Source organism: Falco rusticolus, chromosome 4 (assembly GCF_015220075.1).
Source record: "Falco rusticolus isolate bFalRus1 chromosome 4, bFalRus1.pri, whole genome shotgun sequence".
In the NCBI taxonomy this organism is placed as follows: Eukaryota; Metazoa; Chordata; class Aves; order Falconiformes; family Falconidae; genus Falco; species Falco rusticolus.
In genome coordinates, this window is record NC_051190.1 from 88,661,210 (window position 1) to 88,679,035 (window position 17,826).

Here is a 17,826-nt window from a genome sequence, read left to right on the forward strand (position 1 = left end):
GCATTAAAATCTGTATACTAGTGTAGTTGAAGTGAACCCTTGATTTTATGACACGGGAGTGTTGTAAAGTTCAATTTTTAATGAATTGAACTTTTGATAAACAGCCGAGTTATTATTAGATGAGATACAACATAGTATTTAATTTGTATATATAAATATATGCAAATCCCCCTTTCTTTTAGTAGCAACTTACCTTCTAGCAGTCATGGAGAAACTTAGGAGGGCTAACAATTCAGTGAGACTATCAAAAGCACCGAAGTATTTTTTTAACAAAAGAATCTTTCCCAGAGATTTCCAAGGCTTAACAATTGTTGCTATATAATTTTTATATTATATTGACTCACTATCAGTCAGTGCAGAGTGATGTAGAACAAACCTCATGATACCAGCTATTCTCTGACTAATCTATAAAAATGAAATAAATAACAGACCTTGCCATTTAAATACAAATCTACAATACCTAAAAAAAAAGGTGTTGGAAGGGAGAAGAAGGTTTGTTTTGTTGTTTTTGTTTTTTTTTTCTCTAAGATAATTTAGACTTTCTTTAAATCACAGCTTATGACTGGGAAAATCACCAAGCCATGGTCCATTAGAAGCTGAGAGAATACACAGAAGGAACATCCCTCATCAGCTTTCTCCTGTTCTTTAATTCAGATAAAAATCTGTTGTTAGCCTTTGATGGAGAGCACTGGGCTAGAAGACTCTCATCTGACCATGTCTTTGTTTAATCTGATAATTTATTTGAGAAGCAATGTTACAATTTATACCATCTGAAGTGATGAGCTTTAGATGTATTTTAGTTTGAGGAAAGTGGGAGTAGTCGTCTCTGTGTTTTCTGTTTATTAATTTAGATAGCTGTCCTTTGTTATCATCTTACAGTAGAATTTAAGAATGGGAGTTTCTACGATACTTAGAAGTTTTCCAGAGGAAGAGCTTACCAAATTTGTAGGAAAAGTCACTAACATAGCTTGGGTCATAGTAATGTAAACCTATAGTATTGGCTGAAGCAGATACGACATCATGTCAAAGTCAGATTTTGCTGTACAGACTGATGACACCAATGGTGATAATGCTGATTTTGGTAAAGAAATGTGATTGCACAGAAAACAGGGATTGTTCTGTTATTTCAATTGTCAGTTTGTTTTCTCTTAATTGCATTTGCAAATCACAGAATCGCAGCATCACGGAATGGTTGATGTTGGATAGGATCTCTGGAAGTCTCCTGGTCCAGCCCCCTTGCTCAAGCAGAACTACCTTGAGTCAGTGGCCCTGGAACATACCCAAATGGATTTTGAAGATCTCCAAGGAGTGAGACCACAACTGCTCTGGGCAATCTGTGCTCTGTCTTCTTTACACCGGGCCTTCAAGTATTTATAGATATTGATAAGATCCCTCCTGAGCCTTCTTTTCACCAGGTTGAACAGTTGGAGCTCGTTCAGCCTTTCCTCATTGAAGAGATGCTCCAGTCCCTTCATCATCTTTATGGCTCTTCACTGGACTCTCTCCATGTTTCCTTTATATGGAGGAGCCCAGCACTGGACACACCACTCCAGGTGTGGCCTCACCAGGGCTGCACAGAGGGGAAGGAGCACCTCCCTTATACATCTGGCAATATTTTGCCTGATGTAGTGCAGGATAGCAATAGCTTTCTTTGACACATGGACACATCGCTGGCTCATGTTCATCTTGGTGTCCAGTGGGACCGCAGGTCCTTTTCTGCCACACTGCTTTCCAGCTGGGTGGCCCCCAGCATACACTGGTGTGTGGGGTTGTTCCTCCCCAGGCTGAAGGACTTTGTACTTCCCCTTGTTGAATTTCTGGCATTTCTTAACTTTTTCATTGTGGAAATCCAAATCCCTAAATAATTTTAAACCATATTAGTCTAAAGGATAATATTTCCTGTAATTTTTTTATTCTGGGAAAACAGAGAAGAAGAGTAGTATGACACTGTTGAGCTGGTAAATCAGTGGAATATCCTCCTCCAAAGAAACTCAGGGAGTTTCTCTGTGCTATGGGGGATTCTTGTCTCACAGGATATGTATTTTATTCATTTAATAGGGGATCTTGTCATTCTTACCCTCACTGGTTATTTTATCCTTAATACTGGCGTACAAGATAGATCTCCAGTCATTGCACATGAGCTTACATGCCCTCAGTTAATAAGAGACAGAGCAGCAAATCAATTTTGTTCCACAAGGAACAATCATCACAGGAAAATTCCAGGAACATCCTCACTCTCTGTACTTTCATATTTGGTGTAGCAATTTAATAGCTTGTAGCTGGCCAACCCATGACATCTCAGCCAAAGCAGGGCTTGGAAGCATTGAACATTTTTTCTACATGAATTCTGACTGCAGCAAAATAATGCTTTGAGATCCCGTGCATTTAGTCAAAATTCTTTGACTAATAAAAGTCTGCATGTTACTAAATGTTACTGCAAGTTCCAGGGCATCCAATTAAGACCTATTTTCAATAATGTCTACAAAATACATGAGTCTTCAAGAACCACCCTTCCAGATTTTGGGAGAAAAGGTTATTAACAGCCTCCATTGTTAACAATTAAATCCACTTGTAAAATGGAACATTTTAACACTCATATTATGGCTAAATGGCAAGCCAAATTTTACCATAACACTCAAAGACAAAATTTCACATCTTTGTTTAATTCCATATTAGTGAATAGTGTCATTTGGAACAGCTGCAGACCTGGCTTAAGCACACTGCTACCAAGTTGTGGAGTTAATTTCCCACTTTTACCCCAATCTCCATTGCAGCATCATTTCAAATTAAGGTCACAGATTTATTTTATATAGATATATGAGGAAATAGAGAAAAACATTTTCCGTTTTTCTTGTCTATAAAAATCTTTCTGTAGAAGAACAGTGGTGGAAAACCTGAGTTCTAGCAATAGAAGACATCTCATACTGAAAAATAGAAACAGGGGAAAAAGATCCATCAATTTATTAACAAAGGTGTGTTGGCTGTGCATAAATCCAACAATGGGTCAATATCCTGACAGCTGCATTCATCTCTGTCCTTATCAGCTTGAAAAATGGTAGGGGAAAATGCTTATAGAGTCCCTTCCTTAACAGTCAAAAATAAACAGACTGGGACATTGAGACTGGAAAAGAAATGGCGGAGGGGACGTGTGACAGAAGTCTAAGAAATCACAACTGTATGAGACAATATTTTGATATTTCACAATAAAAAAGTTTGGACAGATCTTGTTACTTTTCTGAGCAGGTAGGGATCAACTGCAGCTGTACAAACAAAAGCAAGAGAAAAATTCAGATACAACAGTCAGCTGAAGGGGAATGGAGAAAAAGAAGGATCTCTGGGTATTTAGTGGATGGTTAAATTTCCACGGCTTAAGAAGAGCCTGAAAAAATTTGTGGAAGAAAAATCTTGAACTGGATGGGGAATTTATTTATTCTGTAGCCTTCAGAAGATGTCCCTGACATGAAAAACACTATGGGCCAGGACAGTGGTAGCAGAAAGCATCATCAGTCTGACTCTACAATCCCATTCTTACTCTGTAAGCCCATCCAAAAGTCTGGAAATTTTGTCTTTCTTTAGACTATGAAGTGTTGGTCTCTGACCAGACTACTTCTGTTTAGGTTGTTGAAACTGGTACACTTTATTTCTGAAGCATAATATTGAAAGATGAAAACATTTTCTCAAATGAGATTTAAACAGTACTCAAGAGACCATATATTTTGCCAGCAATTTTCCTTTCTGTGCAAGTCAGGATGCTCTTTTTGTCATAGCATAAACCTATTGATTCAGGCTAGCTTTCCATAGCTTTTCTATACAGAACTGCAACTCACGTGTTTATGAAGTCGTTTATTCCAGTTTAAGTTCAGTACTTGCGATGACAAACAGGGAAAGGAGGAATGTGAAATAAGGCAAGGAACTGACAGGGCTAACAGAATACAGATGGAACACAGACATATTGACCCTGAATTGTCTAACAGAACACAGATACAGTGACCCTGCAAAGTTAATGTTGTGGAAATAGGGTAAATAAACCAGACCCACTAATTGCTGAGACAAATTACCTGAAAGTAAGCTATCCTTATTATAATATAATTATAATAGTAAAAGTAACTCCCCTTGAAGCAGAAACTTTGAAAAGGTAGCACCCCCAACCTCTGGAGCATGCATACTGTATATAATATTATGAAAAGTGTTATAGCCAATCATGTTTTACTACTACTAACTTCTCTCTTTGTTGAACTGTATATATACCTCCTAAAACCAGGAAAAGGTGTTCTGGTTTCATGGATTTACCACTTAGCACCCATCTTTGCACAGAAGTGAAATAAACAAATATCTCAGTCCGTCTGACTTTTGCACAATGGGTGAAGAACCCTGATTTTGGGACAAGACTTGTAATTGCCCTTACTGATCTTCAGCCTTTTCCTTCACTTCCAGACAAATACTCATGATTATTAGCTCCTGAAATCAACAGCATAAATTGCAGTGGTCTGTGGAAACTACGGATTTATTATTTTTTTCAGGTGCATGTTTGAAACCAGATGCATTTCTTCCTCAGAGAGGATTTCTTCCTCTTTCCGGGGGAATGAACAGGTATAAAAATAAAATCCAAGTTGTTTAATTTTCTTCCAAAATTCAGGTTTAGCAAGGAATACAAATGAATCCTGTAAGTTTCCTATCCTGCTCCAGGGTCCTGCAGATTGTCTTATTTTCAAACTTTTAGTCCACATATCAAACAAAAAACTGCTTGGAATGTATGATACACTGGGAAAAAAATCTCCTTTCTGACAACCTGACATCTTCAACAACCAATAAAAAATAAGGCACAGAAAGTCAGACCAGGAGGTTACAGAGAGATGAAAATGAGCTACCTGGTTTCAAAAGAAAGGGGTGAATTTCAGGACAAAGTATACAAATAAATTTCCTGTATGTGGTTCAGCAGCACAAGTAAATCTTAAAATAGCAGAGTGAATAAATACATGCGAAAAACTTCATATGAGAGAGATATGTGAAAATATAGGAATTTCTGGATGTCTGGAAAGTAAAGATTATTATCCAGCTTGCTATTTCTTCTTATTGGTCTGTACAGGGAAGCTGGGGCAAGAAGGAAGGAAACACATGGAGGAAAAAAAAATAATGTGGCCTCTTAAAAACACAACCAAAACATCTAAAAAACTGATGAAGATTTCAGAGGTGTGTTAAACAAAATAGGTTGATGAGTTAAGGAGGCTGAGAACCTTTGGACCAATGGTCTTCATATCCAGAGCCTACCTCTGGCTACAATGACCGTGGGTTACCAATTGGAATCACTTGCAGAACTTCATACCATTTCAGAAATATCTGTGAAAAGCAGGTCACTCATTTTTGTATCCAAATATTATTGGGATAAAGAAATTGTTAATGGCTTCTTGTTAGCAGTGTCCAGAAAGAATACAGGAAGCTATGAAACACTGTTCTCAAGTACTGAGAATCTTTTAACGATACATAGATTAAAATCCAACACAAGCTGTCAGAACATTAATCCATCATCAATGCGCTGCATTTTTAACTAATTTTGATTAGATAAAATCCATAAAAAATAAAAAGGAATAACAGCTAGCCAAAATGAGTGTGTTGCAGCTCTGCTTCCAGTAACATGAGATTCAGCATGAATATGGCATTATGGTGTGCTGAGGTGCCTCTTAGAGGTTTTACACTGAGCTACAACCAAATCTGAAAATCACCACGTGTGGGTAAGAAGGAAGAGGGTTTGAGTGTTCTAAATAAATAGTTATTGCCTCTAAATCCTGGCAATAGTTAAGGCATAAATTACTTATCTGTGTGGGTTTAGTTTTATTCTTCTAGGAAGTTAGGGCATAAAGTGAACTGAGAGTCTATGGATGAAAAGCCCCTTTTGAACTTACTATTTCATTCATTCTACACAGGGTTAGGACAAGAAAGGAGCTAATATTCAAGAACTTTAGTATGTAGAAAATGGAAAATTTAATTCAGACTGTCATATATCAGCAAAATTAAATTAGCTTCAATAAATCATGCTGACTGAAGTTAGTGAAGGCATTTTACTGTTGATATTTTTACTGCGATTTTAACATACATAAGCTTTCTACCAGTTTTTTTAAATTATTTTTTCTCTGTGTCATTATGCAGCTCAATAAAACACTGGGTTTGATAGTCTTTTTCTGCTTTAATGCCACAAATTCCTGTTCGTAAGTCACATTTTCTGTGGAGTTACTGACATAAAACATGCTTCCCAAGTTAGCTAGAAGTGTCCTTCCTTCCTCTCGCCAAGGTATATATCTGAAAATAAGCCTGAGGATAAATTTAATCCTCTATAACTTATCATTTATAATTAGAAGCCTAAAGATAAAAATCAAGTTTAGTAATAAGAAAAATATTCTTTATTTTAAACTCAAATAGACTAATATAAATATACTTGTTTTAAATAATCAAAAACTTGTTCTGCCACATTCCTGAAACATTAGGAACTCATAGTTCCTTGTCCAAAATCCACAAAACTTTTTTTTCCACAGACATCAGTATTATTTATAATAAGTTAATACAAACCTTATATTTTTCTTAGTAATAGATTCTCTGGGTCTGCCGTTTAATGCTTAAGTTTAATGATTTGATTCCAGAGTAATTAATTGGTCCCTGTGCACTAAAATGAATTTCTGGAAGAAACTGTTATGTTGCCTATTCATTTGTTGGGGTTTTTTAGGCTGTGTAAGTTCTCAGGTGATACTCTGGCATTTCCAAGATGAGTGGTATTTATTTACAGTGGCTGCAAATACATGGAGAGGCATAGTAGTACCACTATATCTTTTAACTAAGTTCCAAACATGATTGTGAGAGGAAACTGCTTTTTTATTTCTGTCATTCTTTTGTGTATGTTGATCTAAGTGATTCAGTCCAATACTGAGGTAAGGTTATGACTTAGTGGTTTGTGTGTAAAAAACACATGGGAAATAAATCTTAGAAAACATGTCATTTAGTGAAAGTGAAAGGCAAGATGTTAATTTTTACAAATTTTTATTATGTGTGTATATATATATATATAATAAAAACATTATAACTATAGGAGGATATGCAGTACCTTCCAGACTGACTCTTGACTACATCTTCATTCAAGAAGGGAGTGGCAGAGACAATGGGGAGCTCAATGTCTAAAGCACTGGAAACAGACTTTCCTGTACTTGCTCTCACTGATGCCTTCTGCTACACAGATTTTTGCTTAATCAGTTTCTGGATCAACCCCCAAGCAGGGATATACTTCCTCTCATTTTCTTTTCACATGAACCATTTTGAGGTTTATTCTGCTCGCAGGAGGTTTAATTACATCAGATTGCTTAGTTAGTGTCCAGTCAAGACTCAAAGTTCTCCAGGGATGGAGGTCTCATACGCTCTCTAGGCAATCTGTGGCAGCATTTAACCACTCATGACTTTTTAATTTCCTCCTACATAATCAGAATTTCCTATGTTTCGGCTTTTGTCCATTGTTTCTTGTCCAAATTGAACGCACTGAATACATTTACAGATCTTTTTTTTCCAGTTAGATTGTAAGATGGTTGTTACAGCTTCTGCTCATTTACCATAGAGGGATCCATATGGCACCTACAGCCAAAAGTTCTTAAATGAATTAATACTTCTTGACTGATTTTAAATTTCCTACAAGGTAATAAAAACCATAAAACAGAGAAATAAACATACAAATTAACATTCCTAGTATGCTCTAATCCAATTGCATGTACGTGGCAATTGCTGTCAAAAGCAGTCCAAGATTTCTCTCCCTCTCACCAAAAGAATCCCGAAAGAGCAGTATTTAATAAAGATGCAGAAAATGTACTGGAGGAATGGTTCTGATAAGACACAATTTATGCAGGATACCGTAAAGTTATCAAAAAAAAATCATGTAAGAAGGCTCTTTATCACTCTGACATAAAAAAATTCTTGATGCTATCTCACAGTCTAGTGAAAGAGACCTACCAGTGAAAGACACAATTCATTGCCATAGGGTAACAAGAGTAAAATTGCCCTTTCCTGTTCCACTACTATTAGTCAGCTAAAAAAGTCTGGGAAATTATGTGGGAAAATATACACAAAGTGGAGAAACAGCTGGCCATCTTAATCGAGAACATGTGACAAGCAGAACGTGTAGTCACACAAAGTAAAGGCCTGTTATAAGCTAGCTTTCCTTTCTTTTTAAGATCAGTTTTCCAATAGGAAATAACTTCCAGACATGCTTTTCTACCCATTTGCACTGTTACTAATTCAAAACACTGTACAAAACATAAACACTATTATCTCTGAATTTAGAGTAAAGGTAGAAAAATCAGGGCAGCATCTCTGAAGTTGGTTTTAAAGAGTGGATATGCTCACATCAGTACTCTGTAAAAAAACCAAAACCAAAACCAACCGCTCACACCCCATCAAAACTAAAACCAAACCACCAAAGTGCAATAAACCACACTGAAGAGTTCTTGATGCAATAAACCACACTGTGGAGAGTTTGGATGGTGGGTCTGAGCGCCTTCACCATCATAATGCAAAATGGAATAAAAACTATTCAGAGGGATTTTCAGCAGGATTATTTGAGGTGAAATCTTGCTTCTTAGACAATCCCACTCTGCAGAGTGTATTTCACAACTAGAAGGAGGCTGCTATTTGAGACCAGATTCTGACATTAATGTAGTAAAGAAACACTCACAAGGGCCCCAAAGAGATATTAGAAAAGTTGGAGGAATAAATTCAAAAGATGAAAATAACTGTTGACAGTGGTTTGTGTGTGAAAAAGACATGGGAAATAAATCTTAGAAAACATGTCATTTAGTGAAAGTGGAAGGCAAGATGTTAAATTCCTTTACTCAGTATAAACTTACCTACAGAACTGAGTGCCTCAAAGTAGCATAGCAATGCAAGCAGCATATGGAAACCATAAAAACAACAGCCCACTGTAGCTGGCTTATACACCATCATCAAGAATACAAATGTTACAGCAAAAATGGTAGACCACAGACTCCTACTTCATATAAGGCTACATGAGACCTGGTGATCAGGCAAAGGAAGATTTGAGGTGGTTTAGTATGATCACAGAACAGTTTGGCTAGGAAGGGACTTTTAGAGGGCATCTAGCCCAACACCCTGCCATGGGCAGGGACATCTTCAACTAGATCAGGTTGCTCAGAGCCTCGTCCAGCCTGACTGTGACTGTTTCCAAGGATGGGGCACCTACCACCTCTCTGGGCAATCTGTGCCAGTGTTTTACCACCTCATTGTAAAAAAGTTCTTCCTTATACCTAGTCTGACACTACCTTTTTGGTCTCATCATAACAGGCCCTACAAAAAGTCTGTCCCAATCTTTCTTATCACCTCCTTTAAGTATTCACGTTCTAAGCTTGCTAACAGGTCTCTCAGGACAGAGAAAGGTGAGACAACTTCTCTTTCTGCAATGCCCTAACATTAAATTTTCCCTTTTTTACTTCACCAGTTCATCCCCCACTTTCTTTCACAGGGAAAAAAAAAAATCCCAAAGGGAAGAATGAATTATCAAAGTTAGATAATGAGATCTGTGCAAAGGGATCTAGTTCAGACGGGGATGTTCTGCTTAGTGGGAAGTTCTGATCTTTTAATAAAAGTTCTAGCCAAACTTCTCCCAGTGGAAATAGAAATTTTTTAAATGTTGACTTGGGGGTGAGGGGGTGAGGAAAGATCGTTCTTACCAAGAGACCAAGCACTTGCCCTTACAAGAGACAGGCAGCCTTGGAAGTCTCTAGGAGAATTGAAGCCTGTTGGGGTGCAGTAACTTCTCAACCTGTCAATGGTCTTGTCTCAAGCCACAGGGCTGCAGTCGTTTCTGTGGCAGTCAGAAGCTCAGACTGCACCACTACACTGATGTTACAATGAAAATGGAATAAGCTTGAGCACAAGACGATGAAAATCCATAAGCTCACCAGTGGACTCCTGGGCACAGTTTTGACCACATCAAACAGCCATTCCCAGGGCAGAGCCTAGTCATAATTCACAGCACATACCAACAACCATCACCCTTAAGCGAGGGGCAAGACACAGCAAGTTTGCAATCTCTCCAGTGCCAGCTGAAGAAGTCTTTACAACTACAAGTAGCCCTCAATCTAGATCCTAGGGGATGCAAAAAAATGCAACCCACTGAGTTTCATGCTGTAAAAATGCTACTCTGTCAGACCAGATCACAGTCCTTACGTTATTTCAGACACTTTGAAGAGCAAAATAAATTTCCTCCATCACTCACACTCAGATAGGCTTTCACCGAGACCCCTGGGAATGAACACAGGTCTAAGGCCAAGTGCCATGCAATACAGAAGGACCACTCTGTCACTGTTCTCAGAAACCAAAACTGTTCCTGAGTTGTTTTTATTTAGCAGATTAAACATAACCTCCAGAGCATACTAGTCAAGGACATTCATGCTAACATAATGGGACTGCACTCTGGAAACCTGGCCTCCTGCAGCCTCCCACCAACAACCCTGGTGGTAATAGAGCACACTTCCACCTTATTTTTTCTTTGTTTCAAACAAAAAGGCACAATTCAGTTGTCTAAATAGAAATATCTCTCTTTGAGAGCCAAAGGACTTTCCTAGGGAATCAGGAACATATGGATGGGACTAACAGACAGAACACAGACCTACAGGAGACTATGTTCCTCTGGAGCTAGAGCTTAAGGCCAGGCAGGTTCATATAACTCATTTGAAATGACACACAAATCTTCACTGTTAAGCAGGTGGGAAAGCCCTAAGGTTCCATCAAATGTTTTGCTTTTTAAAAACCAGTGGTTGTTTTGTGGTTGGTTTTTTTTCAAACAGAAAACAGTTAATAGCAACATTTCCAACCTGAGAACTCTTCTCTGAAATGTAATGTGAGAAGTACCACATTTTCATACTACTTCTGTGTAGGTCTCACTTCCAAAAGTTTTTTATTACTGGAATAAATAACACCACAGTGTTTTTGCTAATAATTAGTATTCTGAAGGTTATGAACATAAAAAAATTCTTCCAAGGAGAACAAGTGGTAGACTTTGATGCCACCAAAATCTGTTTGTGCCAGATTGTCAGACTGTTACAAAATACAGTCAAAAGTGTACTATATAAAAATGAGCTCACATAATTGGAAAAGGTATACTGAAAATACTGTAACAAAGTGATATATTCGCATGAATACTCTTAATTCTTAGTACCCTTAAACAAAGATTTTGTTGAAGATTTTCTCTTGCACTATACATATTCTTTAACCACTGCAGACCTCAGCTGTTGATGTATATAACCAAAAATCCAGACTAATTGATTAATTTAGGCAGGCATGTTATCACTAGAGTTACTACTAGAGTTGAAGGATCTGTGGAGTGCTTACAGCTGTGAGGTTTTTGTCATACATACCAGTGTGTCTACAATACTTTGCCATGATGTGGCAACCCTGTCATAGAAAGCGACTGCAGGTGACAAACACTTCCATAAGGTTAAAATATACTGGAAATGTAGGAAGACAAGACATAGTTTCAATAGAAGCCTCTTTATCCATTTAGACACAGAAATGACAGTATTCTCAGATTTTTTTAGTTACTTGTATGTATTCAATACTAAAGTTATTAGCAAGGTCATTCAGATCCTATCAACGCTGGGTGATGTATTCAGAGCAAACAAGTTTAATAGTAAGGGAAAAATGTTTTGTTTCTGATATTTGTTTCTTACCTTAACCTGAACAGATATTTTTTTTTTCATATCCTACCACTTAGGCTGTATTTGCATAAAACCTGATATTCACACTGATACTCAGCTAGCAGTGAGTAAGACAAACAGGCATTAAAACCCAGCCTCACTTAGAGGTAATCCTTCCTTTGAAGAAAAAAAGGGAGGCATAATTAAGATACTTGCATGGTTGCTATACAAACAAGAATAAACCAGACCTGGATAACAAGCAAACTTTTTTTTGCATACAGAAGGCAATCATGTATATCACATGAATTAAGCTAATATTCTTGGGTTTATTCTTATCATAATATTTATTATTATTATCATATCCCATAAGTATAGTGTGTTCTTATCTTATAATAGTATACTCACCATTACTGTGGAATTCTTCTTCAAAGTGAATTCATTCTTCTTAAATAGTGATCAGCAGAACTGTAGACAACATTTCACAGAAGTGTAACTACTTTCTGACTAACAATGTCTGGTCTGATGTCTCCTGGGATCAAATTCGTCTTTTTCAGTCACATCACATTGTTGGCATTTATCACTGTGCAAATGAATACATTTCTTCTCACCTGTGATTCTCCTGTGATGAATATTCAGCTGGTATTGGAAGCCCTTGGTAACAATCCCTAGCCATGTGGCCTGAAATGTCTTCCTATTACAATTAGTTTTCTTTATTCCAGTTGTCAGTGCCTCTAGTTCTTCCTCAGAGATATTTGCCTGCCTGATAATGCCTGCTGGCTTTGTCATTAACAATTTCAGTAGCCCGTTGATCATACTACTGTGACAGTATGTGACCAGGCTCAAGAATCATTAAAAAACCTAAGTCCTTTCCTGCCCCGTTCTGTTTGTCTAATTTTCTCCACTTTGTGCATCTCACAACAAGAGAAAAAATAAATTCTAGTCTTACAGGTTAATACATTCTCTTCTCACATGATAAAAATAACTGTGATCTTTTTTCAGAGTTTTAACCGTTGGAAAAGAAGTTGGTGTAAACAGCCATCTCCGCAGAAAATCCACCAGTTTACACTGACTCTCATAAGTGTACTTTGATATTCTGTACCACAGACATCAAAATCCAGGTTTTAACTTGCTCACACACATTTAGCACTCAGATACACACTGAATTTTCAGTTAAAATCTAGATTCTTGTGTTTATGAAGACACCAATAATTTGTTACTTGACTTGTCATTAGATCGCCCTGGGAAATGTTTTGAGTTACTTTACTTTTGTAGTTCACTGGCTTTTTTAACAGAACATGCCAGTACTTGAACAGTGACGCTTACAGAATTTGTTTCTCCTATTTCTCTAACAACAAAAGCTGTAGTGAAAGGTATCATAACCTCATTTCACACTGATAAAAAACACACAGAATGTCCCACTGTGGTATTTCACAACTTAAACAAACAAGAAAGCACAGCGAGTACACACAGAACCTTACCATGAACTTAAATAACAGCAATTTTACAGGTATACCATCACAGTGATAAGAATGGAAGAATAAAGAATAAACAAAATATTTTAAATGTACTTTCTTGTTCAATATTTCATAGGGAAAGGTCAGAAGGAAGGTAGATCCAGGCCACAGACCTTTGTTGAGCAGTTTGTAGCAATAGAGCAGAAAATACAAACAACAAAGAACATTAGTAACAAAACAAAACAAAACAAAACAAAAAAGAAAAAATGTCCAGATGTATAAAACCAGTAGGATGAAAAGTCAAAATGCCAGACTTGTAATAATACATCACATAAAGGGCACGCTTTGAGTTCATACTGAGTAACTGAGCAGCTTTTACTCATTTACGTGTGAACAGTTGGATACTCAGAATTTTACTGTAAAACAAAAAAACCCTCAACAAACCAACAGGGGATTCAAAAGTTATTGCTGATTTTGGGCACATATATTAAAATGCCTCTACCTGATTTTCAAAGAGCACGTTATTTCTATAGGAAAAAGGAAAAAAGGGGAGGAAAAGATACACAATCTTAACATGCCTACTTGAGTTTCCACATGTCAAAGTGCCTTAATTCTTGGTCTTTTTTTCAACCTAAGGATGACTTCCTGGCATTTATTTTTTTAAAAAAGATTGTTGAAGGAAACTTTCTTAAATTTTATATTGGAATAGCAACAAATTGATTTTTGGCTGGTAAAGTAACACGTAACTAGAAATTCCCAGGAAAGAAATGTTCAGATTATGGGGGTCCATACTAATTCAAGTCTTTTTACAAGACTCCACCTAAAGGGTAATGAATAAAAAAACCCCTAATTTAACAGTATAGCTTCCTAGGTACAAAATTAGGGACTTGGTTTCACAGCACAAGCAAATTGCAATAATCACTCTCTTACCAGCAAGACAACTTTAGGCTGTAGGAATAAAATGATTCTGAGATGTGGACCTAAGGACATTATCCAGTTTGATCAAAGTACCTAAGCTTTATTCTCACTGTATATTGCAGTCCAAAGAGATAAGAACATTGCTTTATCCCAGATACCAGTCTAAGTACTAATACTCCCAATTAAAAAAGTTTAGAGAATCTGAAAAATGTATATAAAACAGTACATGTACATATATGAACACTACTTCATTTCAGTTTACAAAGCTGTGGTCTGCATAGATGAGGATAATCTGCTTTCCTACATTTTTTGTCTCACTTTGATTGTTATCCAACAGTTGAAGGCAGGAAAAAGGTTCATTTGAAAAGTATGTCAGTAGGAAGGAATGCAAATGTACAAGTCATCTGAATACACCTACTTTCAACAGCTAAGCATGACAAAATAATGTCTTTCTGAGACACAGTAATTCTACAGGTGATATCACACTATTAATTGCTACATTTCAATTGAAATAGTGATTTTCTGTCTAGTACTACAATTGTACATCAAGTGATAACTAGCTGCAAATGCTGGAAGGATTTTCTCTGTTAATTACATTTAAAAAAAAAAAAAAAAGGAAATTAAATTTGTCAGCCAATGACTGCAGAATCAGAATTATTCTAGGAATCATACACAGGACCAAGCAACAGCATTTAGTCCATGGCTATAGTGAAATATTTGGATGTGGAGTAACTGCAGTTGTCTTATATGGCAGCAAAAGTCCCTAGAAAAATTATGAATAGAGAAAAGAAACCAGCTTAGACTTCTACCAGAAATAATCTTTTTCTTACTAACGTAATCCTGGATTTTCAAAAATTTTTCTGAGGGTTATGGGCTCAAATACCTACTGAATAGGAACCAAGTACCTAACTGCCATCTGCCATGGTTCCTTAAAATGAAAAGAAAAAATTATTTGGAACACTTCCTTAATTCCCTGCCCACTCATCCACCCACCCCCTGCTCCTGAATGATTCAGGAATTAGTCTCCTGAATCCCAGACACTTAAACGTATACATGTCTCCTTGTCCAGCTTTCTCCCTCCACCCCATCTCTGTAGGGATCGCAAACGAAGTTGGCCTAGATTTCCTCTGGATCTGAACAGTGTTTCTCCTACAAAGGCAGGCAGTGCTATTGTTATATCTAGTACCACAGACTGATCAAAGTGACTCAAGGAAATTTTGGTCATGCACTGAGCTCCTTCAGACTCCAGTGGGGAATGTTCAAACTCCGTGCCAGGGTGCTGCATTTTCATGTCGATGGTGCATTGCTACATTTTACAAGTGGTCCAAACAAACGTTTGTTTCTGTTTTTCTTATCAAAAACCAAACAACATGTATTCGGGTTGCAATTTTGTTTCAGTAACCTATCACAACTGAAAAATAAAGATAACTCCTGTTGAAAACATGTATCACTGGAAAAGCTAACCTCTAAGAAACACCAAAGTTTCAGCAAAGCTCTTCCTCACGAAAACTCTCAGCTTTTAACTCTAAATATATGAAATTTAATACATCACATCTCTGGCTACACTTCTTCAGGTAAAGTGTGAAACTCGGTTGCCATGACAACAAGAAAATACTTTTCTACTGATAAAATCGATTTTGATCCTTGCAGTGCTAGGAACTGAAGGCATATGTTTAGGGGCACAATTCTAAACTGGGTGAGAAGTATGGAAGAAAAGCCTTACAGAAGTATAAAGTCTAATTAGTAGCATTTTAAAAGTTATTAATTATATTGTAAGACTTTCATGTAGTTTTTTAGCTGAAGTGCATAGCATTTAAGCACATAAAATGTATTATCTATTACAGACAAGTCAATTATTCTGTCTTTGACTTCATATTTGCTTTATGAATTTATAATATAAATGCAGGGAGAAAGTAATTGTTCAATAGGCCAAAACAAGAAAGTTCTTAAAATCTACATGTTTAGTATAAACCACTTAATATTTCTTTAAAGCATTTTGTAATAAAACAGACAACTCCAATGCTATTTCATAGGGTATTTTTAGAGCATATTTTTGTTGCTATTGCACAACAGTAGCAGTTACTGTCTGTTGCAAGAAACTTCCCTCATAGTAATGTCAGCTCACTCAAACCATATGTAGAATACATAAAGAATCATCAAGCGAAGATATTTTCCCCTATAATTATAACATCTTTGAACTGAAAGAAGAATGCACCAAGAATATGGCAAGTTCTATTTCCCCATATGCCACTTGAAGAATTATGGTGCCAACCATGAATGAATTAGAATGCTTATATTTTTGGTCCGGAATTTTTGAAGAAAAGTACACAGCTAAGTACCTTAGTATGGTTTTAATATCTGTGCAAGAAAGATAAATAGAAAGCTTACTTAGAGATTACTTGTGGTACGGTACTTTATTTTTAAAATTATGTAAAATTTATCAACACTTTTTGTTAGCAGCTCCCAACAAACCTCTAAAATCTAGTCTTCATCATGCAAATGGTGCCTTAGAAATAAGAAATAAAACGGCTGACATTTTTAAATATTTGATTGGTGTGTGCACTGAGTTAGTATTGTAAGTTCATGAGATCAACGCTTTAGTGGGCTGATCTTCACATACAATTTCTCAAAGCGTGGACACTCATGAATGAAATACAGATATAAGTATATCGTAAAATTAAGCCTCTTAAAGTAATTCTGGTGTTCAACAAATATTTATTGTTATCTTGAGGAGGATGATGATGATAACAGCATTATAAAACTTGTGGGAACTTTCTAATCAGCAGAAATTCGATGTCCATCAACATGATAGTCAACAGTATATTTCCTTTTCACCCTCAGAGACAAGTTTTTTACAGAGAATGTTAGAGCAACTAGCTCACATCTTTTATAGGAAAAAGAAAATAACTGCAAGTTACAAAACTAAAGAAAAGTTTATTTGTTACTAAGGAAAAAGAAACCTTTTCTTGGATGAGCTTAAAAAAACCTTCAAATGCAAGTCTAGCTCTGCCTCTTCGGAGAAGAACAGCATCCATAGAGTGATAGGACGAACTGGGATCCCGTGAGTGCTGGGAAGAACTACATCCTTAGACAACTAGTACAATTGGAAGCCATCCTTACCAGAATCAAAATAAAGTAGCATTTAGTGATTGAATGAAGTGTCAGTGTTAGATATTTTTTTTTAGTTGTTGTTTTGGTTTGGTTTTTTTCCAGATACACCTCTAAGTGAATTAATTCAGCTTATTTGAACAAAACTGTTATCATCTTGGATGTAGCTGACACCCCATCTTTCTGAAGAATTTAACTGCATATCTTAATACTAAATACCAGGAAGAAGCATCTTAGAGGATACCTACACACAGACAGACCACCAGAGGGTGATTCTTCTACTCCAAAACTTGAAAAAGAATGATCATTTTGGTTCTTCTTCTGATACGTACAAACCACATTTGACTGAGTCTTGTCCTCACCATTACGATGACTAAATGACTTTGTTGCCTAAGAACTTTCAATTTTATTTTAATTTTTTTCCTGGAAGGAGTAATACAAACTGTATTTTATAGACAGTTTTCAAGTACCACCATCACTCAAAATATTCAAACACAGACAACACATTCTACTAATTTATTAGTGTTACTGTTACTATGAAGTCTGAAAGGATGAAAATCCATTGATCTTGATGCAGTACACAACAGTTTATATCCTGGAGGAAAAGACAAATATACTGATCATTTAGATATGTGGATCAGCGGTAGAGATTGTCAGACTGTAGT